This window comes from Trachypithecus francoisi, unplaced genomic scaffold (assembly GCF_009764315.1).
Source record: "Trachypithecus francoisi isolate TF-2019V2 unplaced genomic scaffold, Tfra_2.0 Lachesis_group1, whole genome shotgun sequence".
NCBI lineage: Eukaryota > Metazoa > Chordata > Mammalia > Primates > Cercopithecidae > Trachypithecus > Trachypithecus francoisi.
The window spans coordinates 52088980-52106115 of NW_022681454.1; positions in this window are offsets into that span (position 1 = coordinate 52088980).

The following is a 17136-nucleotide window of genomic DNA, read 5'->3' on the forward strand; positions in this document are numbered from 1 at the left end:
TCTATTATCTATATTTTCTTTGTTCCATACATTGAAATTATATAATACAAAAAAAACTTCATTAAAAAAAGAAATTTGAATCAGAAATGTAGGCTAGATATCAGATATATTATTTTTAAAAAGGGGGGACTGTTGAACATCTATAAATTTTACTACATCACATCAGTTTATTGGCAGCATACTGGCATAGTCTTTTTCAGGCCTCAACAGCATTCAGCACCTTTATTCACTTGAATCTTTGAGTTAAACTTTTACAGACTTCCTGGTTATGCTCTGTATTAGTCCGTTTTCATGCTGCTGACAACGACATACCCAAGACTGGGTAATTTATACAGGGAAAAGCATTTAATGAACCTATAGTTCCACATGGCTGGGGAGGCCTCACAATCATAGCAGAAGGCAAGGAGGAGCAAGTCATCTCTTACATGGATGGCAGCAGGCAAAGAGAGAGCTTGTGCAGGGAAACTCCACCTTTTAAAGCTGTCAGATCTCATGAAACTTACTCACTATCATGAGATCATCACGGAAAAGACCTGCCCTCTTGATTCAACTGCCTCTCACCAGGTCCCTCCCACATGTGGGAGTCAAGATGAGATTTGGGTGAGGACAGAGCCAAACCACATGATTCCACCCGTGGCCCCTCCAAAGTCTCATGTCCTCATATTTCAAAACCAATAATGCCTTCCCAACAGTCTCCCAAAGTCTGAACTCATTTCAGCATTAATTCAATAATCCATAGTCCAATGTCTCATCTGAGACAAGGCAAGTCCCTTCTGCCTATGAGCTTGTAAAATCAAAAGCAAATTACTTCCCAGATACAATGGGGGTACAAGCATTGGGTAAATACAGCCATTTCAAATGGGAGAAATTAACCAAAATAAAGGGGCTATAGGCCCATGCAAGTCTGAAATCCAGCAGGGCAGTCAACTCTTAAAGCTCCAAAATGATCTCCTTTGATTCCATGTCTCACATCCAAGTCATGCCAATGCAAGAGGTGGGTTCCCATGGTCTTTGGTAGCTCTAGCCCTGTGACTTTGAAGGTACAGCCTCCCTCCCAGCTGTCTTCATGGACTGGTGTTGAGTGTCTGCAGATTTTCCAAGCACATGGTACAAGCTGTCAGTGGATCTACCATTCTGAGGTCTGGAGGATGGTGGCCCTCTTCTCATAGCTGCACTAGGTGGTGCCCCAGTAGGGACTCTGTGTGGAGGCTCCGACCCCACATTTCCCTTCTGCACTGCCCTAGCAGAGGTTCTCCATGAGAGCCCCGCCCCTGCAGCAAACTTCTGCCTGGACATCCAGGCGTTCCTATATATCCTCAGAAATCTATGTGGAGGTTCCCAAACCTCAATCCTTGACTTCTGTGCACTTGCAGGCTCAACACCATGTGGAAGCTGCCAAGGCTTGGGTCTTGCACTCTCTTAAGCCATGGCCTGAGCTGTACCTTGGCCCCTATTAGTCACTGCTGGAGTGGCTGGGACGCAAGGCACCAAGTTCCTAGACTGCACACAGCATGGGAAGCCTGCACCAAGCCCATGAAACCATCTTTTATTCCTAGGTCTCTAGCCTGTGATGGGAGGGCCTGCTGTGAAGACCTCTGATGTGCCCTGGAGACATTTTCCCCATTGTCTTGGGGATTAACGTTCAGTTCCTCATTACTTATGTAAATTTCTACAGCCACTTGAATTTTTTCTCAGAAAATATAATTTTCTTTTCTATCACTGTCAGGCTGCAAATTTTCCAAACTTTTGGGCTCTGTTTCCCTTTTAAAACTGAATGCCTTTAACAGCACCCAAGTCTCCTCTTGAATGCTTTGCTGCTTTGAAATTTTCTTCACAAGATACTCTAAATTATCTCTCTCTAGTTCAAACTTCCACAGATCTCTAGAGCAGGGTCAAAATGCTGCCAGTCTCTGCTAAAACATAGCAAGAGTCACCTTTGCTCCAGTTCCCAACAAGTTCCTCATTTCCATCTGAAACCACCTCAGCCAGGACTTTATTGTCCATATTGCTATTAGCATTTTGGGCAAAGCCATTCAACAGTTCCAAAGTCACTTTTTGGGTATCTTTTCAGCAGTGCCACACTCTACTATTACCAATTTAATGTATTTAGTCTGTTTTCATGCTGCTGATAAAGACATGGCCAAGACTGGGTAATGGATATAGGAAAAAGCATTTAATGGACTTACAGTTGCATGTGGTTGGGGAGGTCTCACAATCATGGCAGAAGACAAGGAGGAGCAAGTCACATCTTATATGGGTGGCAGCAAGGAAAGAGAAAGCTTGTGCAGGGAAACTCTGCCTTATAAAGACATCAGATTTGCTGAGCCTTATTCACTATCATGAGAACAGCATAGGAAAGACCTGCCCCCATGATTCAATTGCCTCCCACTGAGTCCCTCCGACAACAGGTGGGAATTCTCTAGTATTTGTTTTTCTGTTCCCACCTTAATTTACTTAGGATAATGGCCTCTGTTTCCATCCATGTTACTGCAAACACAAATGGACATGATCCTGCTCTTTCTTATGGCTGCATAGTATTCCATTACGTATAGGTATCCCATTTCCTTTATCTAGTCCACCATTGCTGGGAATTTAGGGTGATTCCATATCTTTGCTGTTGTAAATAATGCAGTGATGAATGTATGCCTGCATGTGTCTTTATGGTAGAATGATTTGTATTCCTTTGTGTATATACTACATAATGAGATTGCTGGATCAAATAGTAACTCTGTTTTAAGTTTTTTGAGAAATCTCTAAATTGCTTTCCATAGGGCTGAACTAATTTGTGTTCCCACCAACAGTGTATAAGTGTTCTCTTTTCTCCTCAACCTCACCAGTATCTGTTATTTTTTGCCTTTTTAATAATAGCTATTCTGGCTGGTGTGAGATGATATCTCACTGTGGTTTTGATTTGTGTTTGTCTAATGATTAGTGATGTTGAACATTTTTTCGTACGCTTTTTGGCTGTTTGTATGTCTTCTTTTGAGAAGTGTGTGTTTATGGTCTTTGCTCATTTAAAAAATATATATTTTTTCTTCTGGACATAGGGTCTCACTCAGTCACCCAGGCTGGAGGGCAGTGATGCAATCTCAACTCATTGCAAACTTGGCCTGCTGGGATCAAATGATTCTCCCACCTTAGCCTCCTGAATAGCTGAGACTACAGGCATATGCCACCACACCTGGCTAATTTTTGTATTTTTAGTAGAGATGGGGTTTCACTATGTTGGCCAGGCTGGTCTCAAAATCCTGACCTCAAGTGATCCACCCTCCTTGGCCTCCCAAAGTGTTGGGATTACAGGTGTGACCCACTGTGCCCAGCCTGCCCATTTTTTAATGGGGTTGTTTTTCACTTGTTAATTTGTTTAAGTTCCTTATAGATTCTGGATATTAGACCTTTGTCGGTTGCATAGTTTACAGATATCTTCTCCTATTGTGTAGGCCGTTTACTTTTTTGCTAGTTTATTTTGCGGTGCAGAAGCTCTTTAGTTAAATTTTTGACTGTTTCAAAAAAATGTTTAGTCCTACTTCTACCAGACTTTGTATGCCTTGTTCCCTCACCTTTTCCCTCACCACCAGGCAGAGTATCTCCTGACAATACATTCTCTGTGCCAAATGGATACATATTGATTAATTAATTATTTGACTGATAGAGTCCCTCAACTAACATTTTTGCGACTACTCTGTGCCAGGCACAATTCCAGCACTGGTGTTCAGCAATAAACAATATACATGTTCATCATAAAACACACAATCTAATTGCATGACAATGACAGTAAATAATGAAAAACAGAAGGTATTACAAAATTTATCTCAACGTACAACTTGTGCATAAAAACTTTAAAAGTAGTATCTGTAGCTTATCTCATCTCTTTTGAGCTTTCACCTACTAGTTAGCCGGTAGGGAGGGGAAATGAAAAGTCTCATTCAGTTTAAAGTTGATCTAATCGAATACTTTAAGCCGTCCCTCTAGGGCAGTGGTTTTCAGATTTTGGTGTGGAACTTGATACACGCATTAAGAATCAGGCCACACCCTTTAAGGATCCTGGTTCTCGCTGAGCTTTCTTAATAACCCAGGTGGATCTGACAAGCAGCAAAGTATGAGAATCTTTGCTTTATGAAAATTTGAGTCCCTCTTAAACAAAAATGCTCAGATTATCATTTAGCATCTCTTCTAAATATGTTCCTTACCAAGGTGAAGCCAATGTCAGTGCTCTAAGGCAGGATATCTACTTGGTTGCTGTTTGGCTGATACTCAAGGTCAAAGTCTATGGCTAGGGAAGCTCATCATTTGTCTCTCTGGGCTGGGACAGGGCCCAAAGCCTCCTTCATTGAGTCAGATTCTGATTGGTTATGCTAGCACTAGAGACCTTCAGGGTTTGACTATGGTGTCTTGCAATTCTAGGCAAGATTTGCTCTGGATAATTCACTACAAACCTACCTCCTCACTACTAAGGGAATCCCCTCTGATCAGCTCCCTAGCTGGACATTCAGAGTTATAGATTCTGTTTTCACAATGTAAAAGCCAAAAGGATTCATGATAATTATAGCTCAGGGCCTCCTGCTGCTCAGCTATGCTGCACCCTCAATATTACTGTGCTACAGTTGCCTCAGGGAAGCCTGTGAAGAGCCACAAACACAGGAAAGTGGGGATTTTTTTTCCTTTCCCTTTCCACAGTTTCCCGAGGGTAGAAAAGTGCAGGCTTTCTCCTCTTTCTACTATGTCTGGACTTCCCTTAGATACGTAAAACTCTCTTGTCTCTTCCACAAAGCCTGATCCTTTATAAGCTGAAGGAGGAGATATAGGAATTTAGATAACCCTTTCTGAGGACCAAAGCTTGTCCTTTGAATTTTAAAAGCTAAATGTTTCCTAGGACTTTCTCAGAGCAATCCTACTGGAACTAATCCTGTCGGCAGGTGGATGATTCCAGAAAAGAGCCAAGATTTATTCTTGGTAAGCAAAGGCAAGATCACATTAATAATTTAAAAAGAGAATTATTTCCCCTTTGCAAAAATAAATAAAGCAGAAACTTTCATCACTGTAATAAATGCTATTAATACAATTAAACAGGATCGTGGGATAGAATGCTGCTGAGAAGAGGTGAGAACGGCTTTGAATAAGTGGTAAAGAAATGCCTTCCTGAGTCAGTGACATTTGAGCTGAAACCTGAATGATGAAAAAGAAACAGGCTTGAGACAGTCTAGGATAAAGTGTTCCAGGCAGAGAAATCAAATGCAAAAGCTGTGGGGTATTAATGAATTTGGCATGTTTCAGAAACAGAAAGCAGTCCTGTAAGTTTCCAGAATTGTGAGAGCTCAGAGAGGTAGACAGGCCCAGATTGTGAGTCTCATAGGCCACAGTAAAGAGTTTGGTTTTATCCCAAATGAAATATGAAGCCATTTGATTTTTTTTTTTCTTTTGGAGCAGAGGAGGGATCTGATTTATGGTTTTGAATGATCACTCTGGTAGCCATGCTAGGATGAAACATAGATTGAAGAATGAAGGAAGCAGGCAGTGGAATTACTTAATTCAGGGGAAAACTGATGAGGGCTGGCTCAGACTAGAGTGTCAGGTGGGTCATGGACAAAGAATACTGGGTAGACTGGAACTGTGTTTGGAGAGAGAGGTGACGAGATTGGATGTGAGAGTGATGGAGAGAGAGGAAATAAGCAAGGACAATCCTTGGGGTTTTCAAGGTCTTAAGTTGGTATTCAAATGTACACAAATATGTATGTATGTGTGTGTGTGTCTGTGTATGTGTGTGTAAAATATCCTTTCTTCTAATAACGTTTGCGGACTGTGGTCTCAGTTATTTTTCAAGTAGAGTTGCAGATATCGGTGATTACAATTTTATGAGGTAAAACAAAAAGAAAGAAGAATCACATTTTAAGTACTTCTGTGACAGCAGGGCACTGAGTACTTTATATACATTATCTCACTTGACATTTTTGCCTCCATTTTATGTAGTTATTATTATTACCATATGTTAAGTTGGTGCAAAACTAAATGCAGATTTTGTCATTAATTTCAATGGCAAAATCTGCAGTTACTTTTGCACCAACTTAGTAATAAATGTGGAAGCTTGACCCAAGTTGGAAAAAAATTAGCACACTTCAAGGACTTATTCAACTAACATTTTTAAAGGACCTACTGTGTGCATGATATTTATTGTTGTTACTCAGAATGGGTAACATCATTTCTATCACTATGACCATTTATGGGGAATAAAAGAGTTTTAAATAATTTATGGGGAATAAAAGAGTTTTAAATAATCATTGTCGTGTGGTATATTTTTGTAGTCAAAATTGCTTAAAACAAAAGACCTTGCATTTCATGAACTAACTATAATATGTAATAGCTATGGTCAAAAATATTCTCACGTATGCATCATACTGGGGCGTCAGTCAAAATATCTATATTATGTACAAGCAGTGCTGTTAAGGTTTTAGATGATGGAATGTGATCAGAGTGGGAGAGTTTTGAACTTAGCTTTTTATCTCTCTTCATTCAAAGTTCAACTTCTGCTATGTTTCAAGTTTAACAGAGTTGGGAATACTAGCTCTTTCTTTTTTATCCTTTAGCCTATTTTTATTTAATTTTGTCTTACATTGAAATTCAACATTCACTCAATAAACATGTTTGAGCACCTATCGTACATACAATAATCCATAGAGCAACTGAAATCAAATACCACAAAGAATTTCTTGGTTATGGTTGTGATTTCATATTACATATTAATGACTTGGCCTTGATTCAGTACACTTTTTATATTACAGGGGAATATTGGATATCATATAAAAAGAATCATTGTTTAATATTAAGGGGAATAGAATAAAATTTAAACTTTACGGTTGCATACAAAAAGAGAGAAAAGACCAAAAGAAAATAACAAAAAAAAATGTTGACCTCTGAGTTGCAGAAAAATAGATTATTTTCCATGCTTCCTATCTTCTCAATATTTCTCTAAATTATTGAAAACATATGCAATAAAAATTTTGGTCATGAGAAAGATGACCTTTTTTTGTGCGGTAAGAGCACTTAACCTGAGATCTACCCTCTCAAGTTGTTAAGTGCATAATACAGCAATATTACCTATAGGCAACTTGTTGTACAGCAGATCTCTAGAAGGTATTCGTCTTGCAAAACTGTGACTTTACATTTGTTGAATAGCAACTACTCCTTTCCTCTTTGCCCCAGCCCACGTAACCACCATTCTACTGTTTCTTTGAGTTCAACTATTTTAGATACTTCCTATGAGTGGAACGATGCAGTTTTTGTCCATCTGTGACTGTCTTATTTAATTTACCATAGTGTCTTCCAGATTCATCAGTGTTGTCACGTGTAGCAAACTTTTCTTCTTTCATAAGGCTGAATGATTTTCCATTATATGTACATACCACATTTTCTTTATCCATCCATTCCTCAATGGACATTTAGGTTGTTTCTCTATCCTGGCTATTGTGAATAATGCTGAAAGGAGCATGGAAATGGAGATACCTCTTTCAGATCCTGATTTTAATTCTTTTGGATGCATATCTGGAAGGGGATTGCTGGCTCATGTAGTAATTCTATTGTGTGTGTGTTTTTTTTTTTTTTTTGAGAAATCTCTATGTTGTTTTTCATAGCAACAGCACCATTTTACATTCCCAAAAATAGTATACAAAGGTTCACATTTCTCCATATCCTCACCAACAATGGTTATTATTATTTTTTGATAATAACCATCCTAAAAGGTGTGAGGTGATTTCTTATTGTGGATTTGACTTGCATTTATCTGATGATTAATGATGTTCAGTATCTTTTCATATACCTGTTAGTCATTTGGATGTCTTCCTTAGAGAAATATCGATTCCAGTCTTGCCCACTTTTCATTGGGTTATTTGTTTTTTTCCTATTGAGTTGTAGGATTCAAATAAATAAAATCGGAAATAAAAAAGTGGACATTGGCCGGGCGCGGTGGCTCAAGCCTGTAATCCCAGCACTTTGGGAGGCCGAGACGCATCGCTTCTCGGCCTTTTGGCTAAGATCAAGTGGGAGGCCGAGACGGGCGGATCACGAGGTCAGGAGATCGAGACCATCCTGGCTAACACGGTGAAACCCCGTCTCTACTAAAAAATACAAAAAACTAGCCGGGCGAGGTGGCGGGCGCCTGTAGTCCCAGCTACTCGGGAGGCTGAGGCAGGAGAATGGCGTAAACCCGGGAGGCGGAGCTTGCAGTGAGCTGAGATCCGGCCACTGCACTCCAGTCTGGGCGACAGAGCGAAACTCCGTCTCAAAAAAAAAAAAAAAAAAAAAAAAAAAAAGTGGACATTACGATTCATGACACAGAAATAAAAAGGACCACAAAAACTACTATAAACAATTATGCACCAACAAACTGGTAATCTAGAAGAAACAGATAAATTCCTAGACTCATACAGCTTACTGGAACTGAACCATGAAGAAACAGAAAACATGGACAGACTAATAAGCAAGGAGACTGAATCATCAATCAAAACTTCCAAGCAAAGAAAACCACAGAACCACATGTCTTCACTGGTGATTCTACCAAACATTGAAAGAAGAGCAAACACCAATCTTTTCCACGACTCCAAAATAATTGAAGAAAAGGGAACATTTACAAACGTATTTTGAGTCCGTCATTACTCTGATACCAAATCCAGACAAAAACCTCACAAGAAAAGATCATCACAGGCCCAAATGTCCTTGATTAACAAAAATCCTCAACAGACTACTGGCAAATCGAATTTGACAGTACTTTAAAAGGATGGTACACCATGACTAGGACCATACATCATGTACCACACATCATGGGGTTCATCTTTGGGGTGCAAGGATGGTATGATACACAAATCAATTAATGTGAAACACTACATTAAAATAATGAAGAATAAAAATCACATGATCATTTTCATGATGCAGAAAAAGGGTTTGACAAAACTTAATAGTCTTTCACTATAAAAACTGAAAAAACTAGATGTAGAAGGAATTTACCTCTACATAATAAAGGTCACATATGATAAACTCACAGCTCACATTATGGTAGATGACAAAAAACTGAAAGTTTTCCTCTAAGATTAGTAAAAAGATGAAGATTCTCACCCTCACCACTTCTATTCCATATAGTGTTGGAAGTACTAGCTAGATCATTTAGGCAAGAAAAATAAATGAAAGGCACCTAAATTGAAATGGAAGAAGTAAAATTGTCTCTGTACATGACTTGGTCTCATATAGAAAAGCTTAAAGACTTGACAAAACAAACAAAACAGAAAAACAAAAAACCTGTTAGAAGTAATTTAAAAAGTAATTATAATTGTAATATACAAAATCAAGATATAAAAATCAGTTGTGTGTTTATACACTAATAACAAACTCTCTGAAAAGGCAATTAAGAAAACAATCTTGATGCTTATTTAAAGCATCAAAAAGACAAGAATATTTAGGAATACATTTCACCAAGGAGATGAAAGATTTGTACACTGAAAAAATATAAAACATTGATGAAAGAAATGGAAGAAGACATAAATGAATAGAAAGAAATTCCACATAAATGGGTTAAAAGATTTCAAATGCCCATACTAGCCAAAACAATCTACAGATTCAATGCAGTCCCTATCAAAATCCAATGGCATTATTTGCAGAAATAGAAAAAAACACTTATAAAATGTATATGGAAATACAAAAGATCTTGAATAGCCAAAGTAATCTTAAGAAAGAGCAAACCACAGAGATATAGACCAATGGAACAGAACAGAGTCCTCAGAAATAATACCACACATCTACAGCCATCTGATCTTTGACAAACCTGAGAAAAACAAGAAATGGGGAAAGGATTCCCTATTTAATAAATGGTGCTGGGAAAATTGGCTAGCCATAAGTAGAAAGCTGAAACTGGATCCTTTCCTTACCCCTTATACGAAGATTAATTCAAGATGGATTAGAGATGTAAATGTTAGACCTAATACCATAAAAACCCTAGAAGAAAATCTAGGTAGTACCATTCAGGACATAGGCATGGGCAAGGACTTCATGTCTAAAACACCAAAAGCAATGGCAGCAAAAGCCAAAATTGACAAATGGGATCTCATTAAACTAAAGAGCTTTTGCACAGCAAAAGAAACTACCATCAGAGTGAACAGGCAACCTACAGAATGGGAGAAAATTTTTGCAACCTACTCATCTGACAAAAGGCTAATATCCGGAATCTACAAAGAACTCAAACAAATATACAAGAAAAAAACAACCCCATCAAAAAGTGGGGAAAGGATATGAACAGACATTGCTCAAAAGAAGACATGCATACAGCCAACAGACACATGAAAAAATGCTCATCATCACTCGCCATCAGAGAAATGCAAATCAATACCACAATGAGATACCATCTCACACCAGTTAGAATGGCAATCATTAAGAAGTCAGGAAACAACAGGTGTTGGAGAGGATGTGGAGAAATAGGAACACTTTTACACTGTTGGTGGGATTGTAAACTAGTTCAACCATTATGGAAAACAGTATGGCGATTCCTCAAGGATCTAGAACTAGATGTACCATATGACCCAGCCATCCCACTACTGGGTATATACCCAAAGGATTATAAATTACTCTACTACAAAGACACATGCACACGTATGTTTATTGCAGCACTATTCACAATAGCAAAGACTTGGAATCAACCCAAATGTCCATCTGTGACAGACTGGATTAAGAAAATGTGGCATATATACACCATGGAATACTATGCAGCCATCAAAAAGGATGAGTTTGCGTCCTTTGTAGGGACATGGATGCAGCTGGAAACCATCATTCTTAGCAAACTATCACAAGAAGAGAAAACCAAACACCGCATGTTCTCACTCATAGGTGGGAACTGAACAATGAGATCACCTGGACTCGGGAAGGGGAACATCACACACTGGGGCCTATCATGGGGAGGGGGGAGGAGGGAGGGATTGCATTGGGGAGTTATACATGATATAAATGATGAATTGATGGGTGCTGACGAGTTGATGGGTGCAGCGCACCAACATGGCATAAGTATACATATGTAACAAACCTGCACGTTATGCACATGTACCCTAGAACTTAAAGTATAATAAAAAAAAAAAAAAAGAATTGCTACAATGTAAAATACAGACAAAATTCTGAAAACTTGATAGGAAAATTAAAAATATAAAATATCTCAATAATGTTTTGTTGATTAAACATTAAAATAATACTTTTGACTTATTAAATTATGTTATTAAAATTAAAAAAAAAAAAGAAAGAGCAAACCTAGAGGCATCACACTTTCTGATTTCAAGATCTATTACAATGCTACAATGATGAAAAGAGTATAATATTAACATAAAACAGACATACTGACCAATGGAACAGAACAAAGAGCCCAGAAATAAAACCATACTTAAAAGATTGATTGATTTCTGACATGCTTGACAAGGGTACCAAGCATGAACAATGGGGAAGAATAGTCTCTTCAACAAATGATGTTGAGAAAACTGGATATCCACATTGAAAATAATAAAACTGGGTATATGGAAACAAATTAGAAATCCATATAAGCCATTCTGAGAAATCAGACTACCAGGAAAATCCTGTTAAGTATAAGCCAATCGTATCACTTCTCTCTACAAAATCCTGTGATGACTTCCCTTCTCACTCAAGAGGAAAAGCCAAAATAATTCGTATCTAATAGCCTAGCCCATTCCACTTCCATCTCTGTTACCTGTCTGACTTGATGTCCTACTTTTCTCTCTCACTCACTCCATTCCAATCACATTGGTCCCCTTGCTCTTCCTCAAACATGGCAGGTATACTCTCATTTTGCATGCACTTCTTTCTCTTCCAGGAATTTAAGTATTTACCTCCAGGTATTTACCTCTCTTTAAGTTTTGACTCAAATCTAACCGTCTTAGTGTGTTTTTTCTTGATGACCTATTTAAAATTGCAACCCCTCTAGTACTCTTTATCCTTCTTCTCCTTGTTACTTTTTCCATAGCATGTATGACTTTCTAATGTAACATAATATACATTTTATATATTTATCTACATATTTTTTCTTATTTTCTGTCTCCCTCCAGTAGAGTGTAACTTTGATAAGGACAGGGTGCTGTATCCCTGGTGTGTAGAAAAATGCTTCATGTATTATGGGCAATTAGCAAATGTTCTTGGATGAATGAATGAATTTTAGGTGAGGTAACTGAACCTAGAAGAAACAACTTCACCCAGTATTGGCAAACTTCATTACAGCCTCCATCTTCTGATTCTATTGTCCAATATATCTTTCAGCATACAGTTTTACTCTTACAATATCTACATACTAAATTAAATATGATTTTTTTGTGGTTGTCTGCTACTTATAAATGCTTACAAATGAATGGATTTATTTTCTTATACAAAGACCACAGAATTTAGAGTATGGCTTTGACTTGTTGATTTCTCAAATATCCCTTTGTAGGATTTGACTGTTTTCTTTTTTTTTTTTTTTTTTTTTTGAGATGGAGTCTCGCTCTGTCGCCCAGGCTGGAATGGAATACAATGGCGTGATTTCAGCTCACTGCAACCTCCACCTCCCGGGTTCAAGCAATTCTCCTGCCTCAGCCTCCCGAGTAGTTGGGACTACAGGTGTATGCCACCACACCCGGGTAATTTTTGTATTTTTAATAGAGACAGGGTTTCACCATGTTGGCCAGGCTGGTCTTGAGCTCCTGACCTCAAATGATCCACCCACCTCAGCCTCCCAAAGTGCTGGGATTACAGGCGTGAGCCACTGCACCGGGCTGTTTTCGTTTTTTAAATAAATCAATGCTAGAACCTAACATAGGCCCTAAAAATTTCAAATCAGCATGTTAAGCAGAAGAGCACATCAGACCAAATTGTGCACAGATATACAGAACTTCACTTTCATGTATTTAATGTAAATGTCCAATTTACAGCAAATTTAGGGAATGTTTGATAAAAATGTTCAACGAGACCATTAACATTATCTAACATTCTGACTTTCACTTCAAGCTGCAAGGTCCAACCTGTCCTCATACAATTTTGCCTGAGAATGTTAGTGTTTATCAAGGTATTAGGGGAGGGAGAAAATAAAGTGTTAGACTATTTTCCTACCTGAACTGTGTATGTCAAGATGAAACCTATAGGGGTAGGCAACATTATATAATTTTATAAGTATCAAAAATATACAAGGTGACAACCTGAGAGCTTACTGTTTTGCAGGTCGAATTTATGGGACCCTATGACTAATTGGTTAAATGATGGGCTATTTCCCCAAATCTGTGTTTTAAATATCTCAATCATTCTCAAGTGAACTGATGAACCTGTGTGTATATTGATTCAGGGGAGCCCTGTAACATTTGTTACAAACTTGAGCTGTTTAAAGGAGACAATATTTAGACATATTAGTATGTATCTATAAGGTATTTTCTCTGTTTCGAAATGAGAATTAGGTTTACTTGATTGACGGTGAGCATCCTGGTGAAGCTTGGCAATTCATTTTTTGTGCAAGTGATAAGGAATGAATTTAATTTTAAACAGTGAGTGCTCAGCAATTTTTAAATTATAAAATGCTGTTCCTTGTTCTCTCTTACTTTCAACCATGTCTCACTCACGTTTATATGTGATGAATTTGCATGGGTTTGTCTTTCTCTTTGCTGTGAATGAATTATCTGTTTGTGAGGCTCTTCAGTGGAATTTTGAAGCTGCACTTAGATAATGATAGACTCTCTCTCTGTCTCTTTCTCCTTTATCTTTATTGCTTTTAAAGAGAAAGAGTGTTCTAAACATTCCTGTCCTCAGTCAAATATTTCTGGGTTCGATGAGTTTGATGGGTTTGTTACAAGCTGTGTAAATTCAAGAAGTATTCAAAGCATAGAAAAAGATGACAAATGCTAAATTTCCTATGTCCTCTGTGACAGAACAACAAATAATGTGACAAAAGGTACCCCTGAATCTATTTCCTGAAAAAGTTTTAATCGAACATAAGATCAAAAGGAACTCCATTCTAGATCCACTTGGCATTTAATACTTTAGATTAAAGAGTAAAGCTATTTCTTGATGTTTCCTATTTCAGTGTAGCAACAGCCATCACCAGACAAATGCAATCGTTCTGAATTCTTTTTGGGCAGAAATAAATGACGCCGAGAACAGGGATGTGCAGATTATTTTCTCTCAGAAAACAATAAAAAAGGAGAGAGAGAGAGAGAGATTATATGAACATCTAAATGTAACTTCAAAATTCCACTGAAGAGCCTCACTAATGTCTGGAATCATTGGAAGAGAGGGCTGCCTAAAAACTATTTCTGCACAGTAGCAAGGTCACATTCTGGTTAACCTGGGAGGGGTCACTGGGTCCACGCAGAAGCTAGGATGCAATAATCAAGCAGTCTTGTCTCTTCAGGCTAATAGCTGCACTCCCTCTAGTGGTCACAATAATGAACTGAGATCTAGAGGCTTGAATACTTTAAACCAAGGTAGATAGACTGGCACTGTTCTCTAGAGGTGGCTACTGCTTCTGGCAGAGCATCTGAGAGTGACCAAACACAGAGCCTCTGGGCCTCTCTATATCAGATACTTTGATACCTCCCGTTTTGTCAAGCAGGAGTCTGTTGTAGCTGAGGTCTTTGTAGGCCAGGAGTGTTTTTGCTCAGTTGAAGCCAGTCTCACACTGACGTTTGCTGTATGGCGCATTTTATTATTAACATTATTTAAAACAAGAGAAGATAGTGGAAAGTGTACTGAATGGAGTGTCAGGAATATTGCCTCTGCTTTGTGACCTCGGGCAGGTCCATGAGACTCAACCTCTGTGTGACAGTTGTTTTCATGTCTAAGACCCCAGGGTGAAATGCAAAGCTTTTCTTCATTCGTTTATTTCATACTAACCAGGTGCTAGGCTGAGTGCTTTGTGGGGCTCAAAGGGTTTCAAGCTCAAGGGAAAAGATAAAATTTTAATGTAAATATCTAAAATACATTATAGGAAGTACTAAATTTCATACCAGAAGGCCGCAAGAGAATACTAGGGGTATGATAAGTACCTGAAGGTGGTAGGCCTGAGGAGGTGTCATGAATATTGATCTGTATCTATGTGAATATTGTCTCTCTGTCTATTCTCCTTTTGTGTATACATGTTTAAACACAATATATAATTATATTAATGTATGCATATATAATATATGCATGTATAGTCAATAAAATGAAACCCATAATTGATAAAAAGAAAGATGACCACTTGGGGGAAGAGGTTTAGCAACATGAACAGCAGATAAAACTTCTATATTGTTAATGCATAAGGAACTCTTACAAATGAATAAAAAAGTTCAAATGTTTTGGTGACAAAATGGGAAACGGATATAAACATGCCCTTCTCAAAAAAAGAACTACAGATTCCCAAAAATATGTAGCAAATACATCTAAGAATACTAGGAAATAGATGATTTAAATTAAATTTTAGTTAAATTATTTTAAAATATTATTTATTATTCAATTGAATAGATTTAATTGTAACTAACAATAAAATTAAAAATTCTGATTAAAGCAGTAATATTTGAAAAGTTTGATGATCACTAGTATTGGCAAGGCCATGGAGTAAACAGGCTTTTAGACACTGATGAAGGGAGTATATATTGGTACTCCATCTGGAGAAAAGGCTGGTGATGAGTCAAAATGTAAAAGATTTGATTTTTAGGGGTATATCTAAAAAACAAACAAACAAACAAACAAACAAACCTGAATGAACAACTATACAGAGCTGTCTGCGTAATCATCTTCATTTTAGCAGTTTGTGTAATAGCAACAGAAACAGAAAACAACCAACCAACCCCAAATAACTTGCTCTTTGGGAGTGGTTAAGTAATTGGGGAAGAGCCACATGATAAAGCATTTCACTATAAAGAAAATTTCTGTAGATCTACATTTATAACATAAAAATACTTATAATATGTTATGGAGAAAATAGCTTATAAAAGATATGTATAATATGCCACTATTTTATTAAAATAGTAAACTGTGTGTGCATGTGAATTAGCATGGAAAAACATCCAGAAAATACACTTTAAAAAACATTATTACGTTGCTCACTCAGTGCTGAGATTACAGGCAATTTTTACTTTCTTTTTACACCTTTCTCTCTTGTCTGTATTATCTACAATTATGAAAAATTACTTTTATTACTAGGCAAACCAATTAAGCAAGTTTTATTGAGGATGAGAAAGCCTGAGCAACTGGGGCAAATTCCCATGAAAATCCCTAACTACATCTTCCACAGTGCAGTGTTTCCTAATCTGAAAGTACAATTTCCTGCTTCAGTTTATAGCACTGCAGAGGTAAATAAAGGGACTAACAAAAGAGATGCGTCTTTTCACAGACCATAAAAGTTCCATTTCATTGGTGAAAAATTCTCTTTTCACGTCCCTTAGGCACTATATTAAACCTCCATATGGATGAAGGTAAAAAGGACACTTGCAAACACACAAAGACCCTCCCTGAAGGAAGTATAAAGACAGAGAGCTTACCTGGTCAGGACACATCGCCCTCTGCCAATAGTCAGCCTCCTAATGAGCCTGGTGTGTGTGCTGTCCTCAGCATCAAGGTGTGAGAGCTAAAGAAATGGCCAGTGAGGGGGCCGGAGCAAGACGGCCGAATAGGAACAGCTCCAGTCTCCAACTCCCAGCCCGAGCGACACAGAGGACCGGTGATTTCTGCGTTTTCAACTGAGGTACTGGGGTCGTCTCACTGGGGAGTGCCGGACAGTCGGTGCTGGTCAGCTGCTGCAGCCTGACCAGCGAGAGCTGAAGCAGGGCGAGGCATCGCCTCACCTGGGAGGTGCAAGGGGGAAGGGAGTCCCTTTTCCTAGCCCGGGGAACTGAGACACACAACACCTGGAGAATCAGGTAACTCCCACCCCAATACCGCGCTTTAAGCAAACGGGCACACCAGAAGGATATATCCCTCACCTGGCCGGGAGGGTCCCACGCCCACGGAGCCTCCCTCATTGCTAGCACAGCAGTCTGCGGCGATCTATCCGCAAGGCAGCAGTGAGGCTGGGGGAAGGGCGCCCGCCATTGCTGAGGCTTAAGTAGGTAAAAAAGCCGCTGGGAAGCTCGAACTGGGTGGAGCTCACAGCAGCTCAAGGAAACCTGC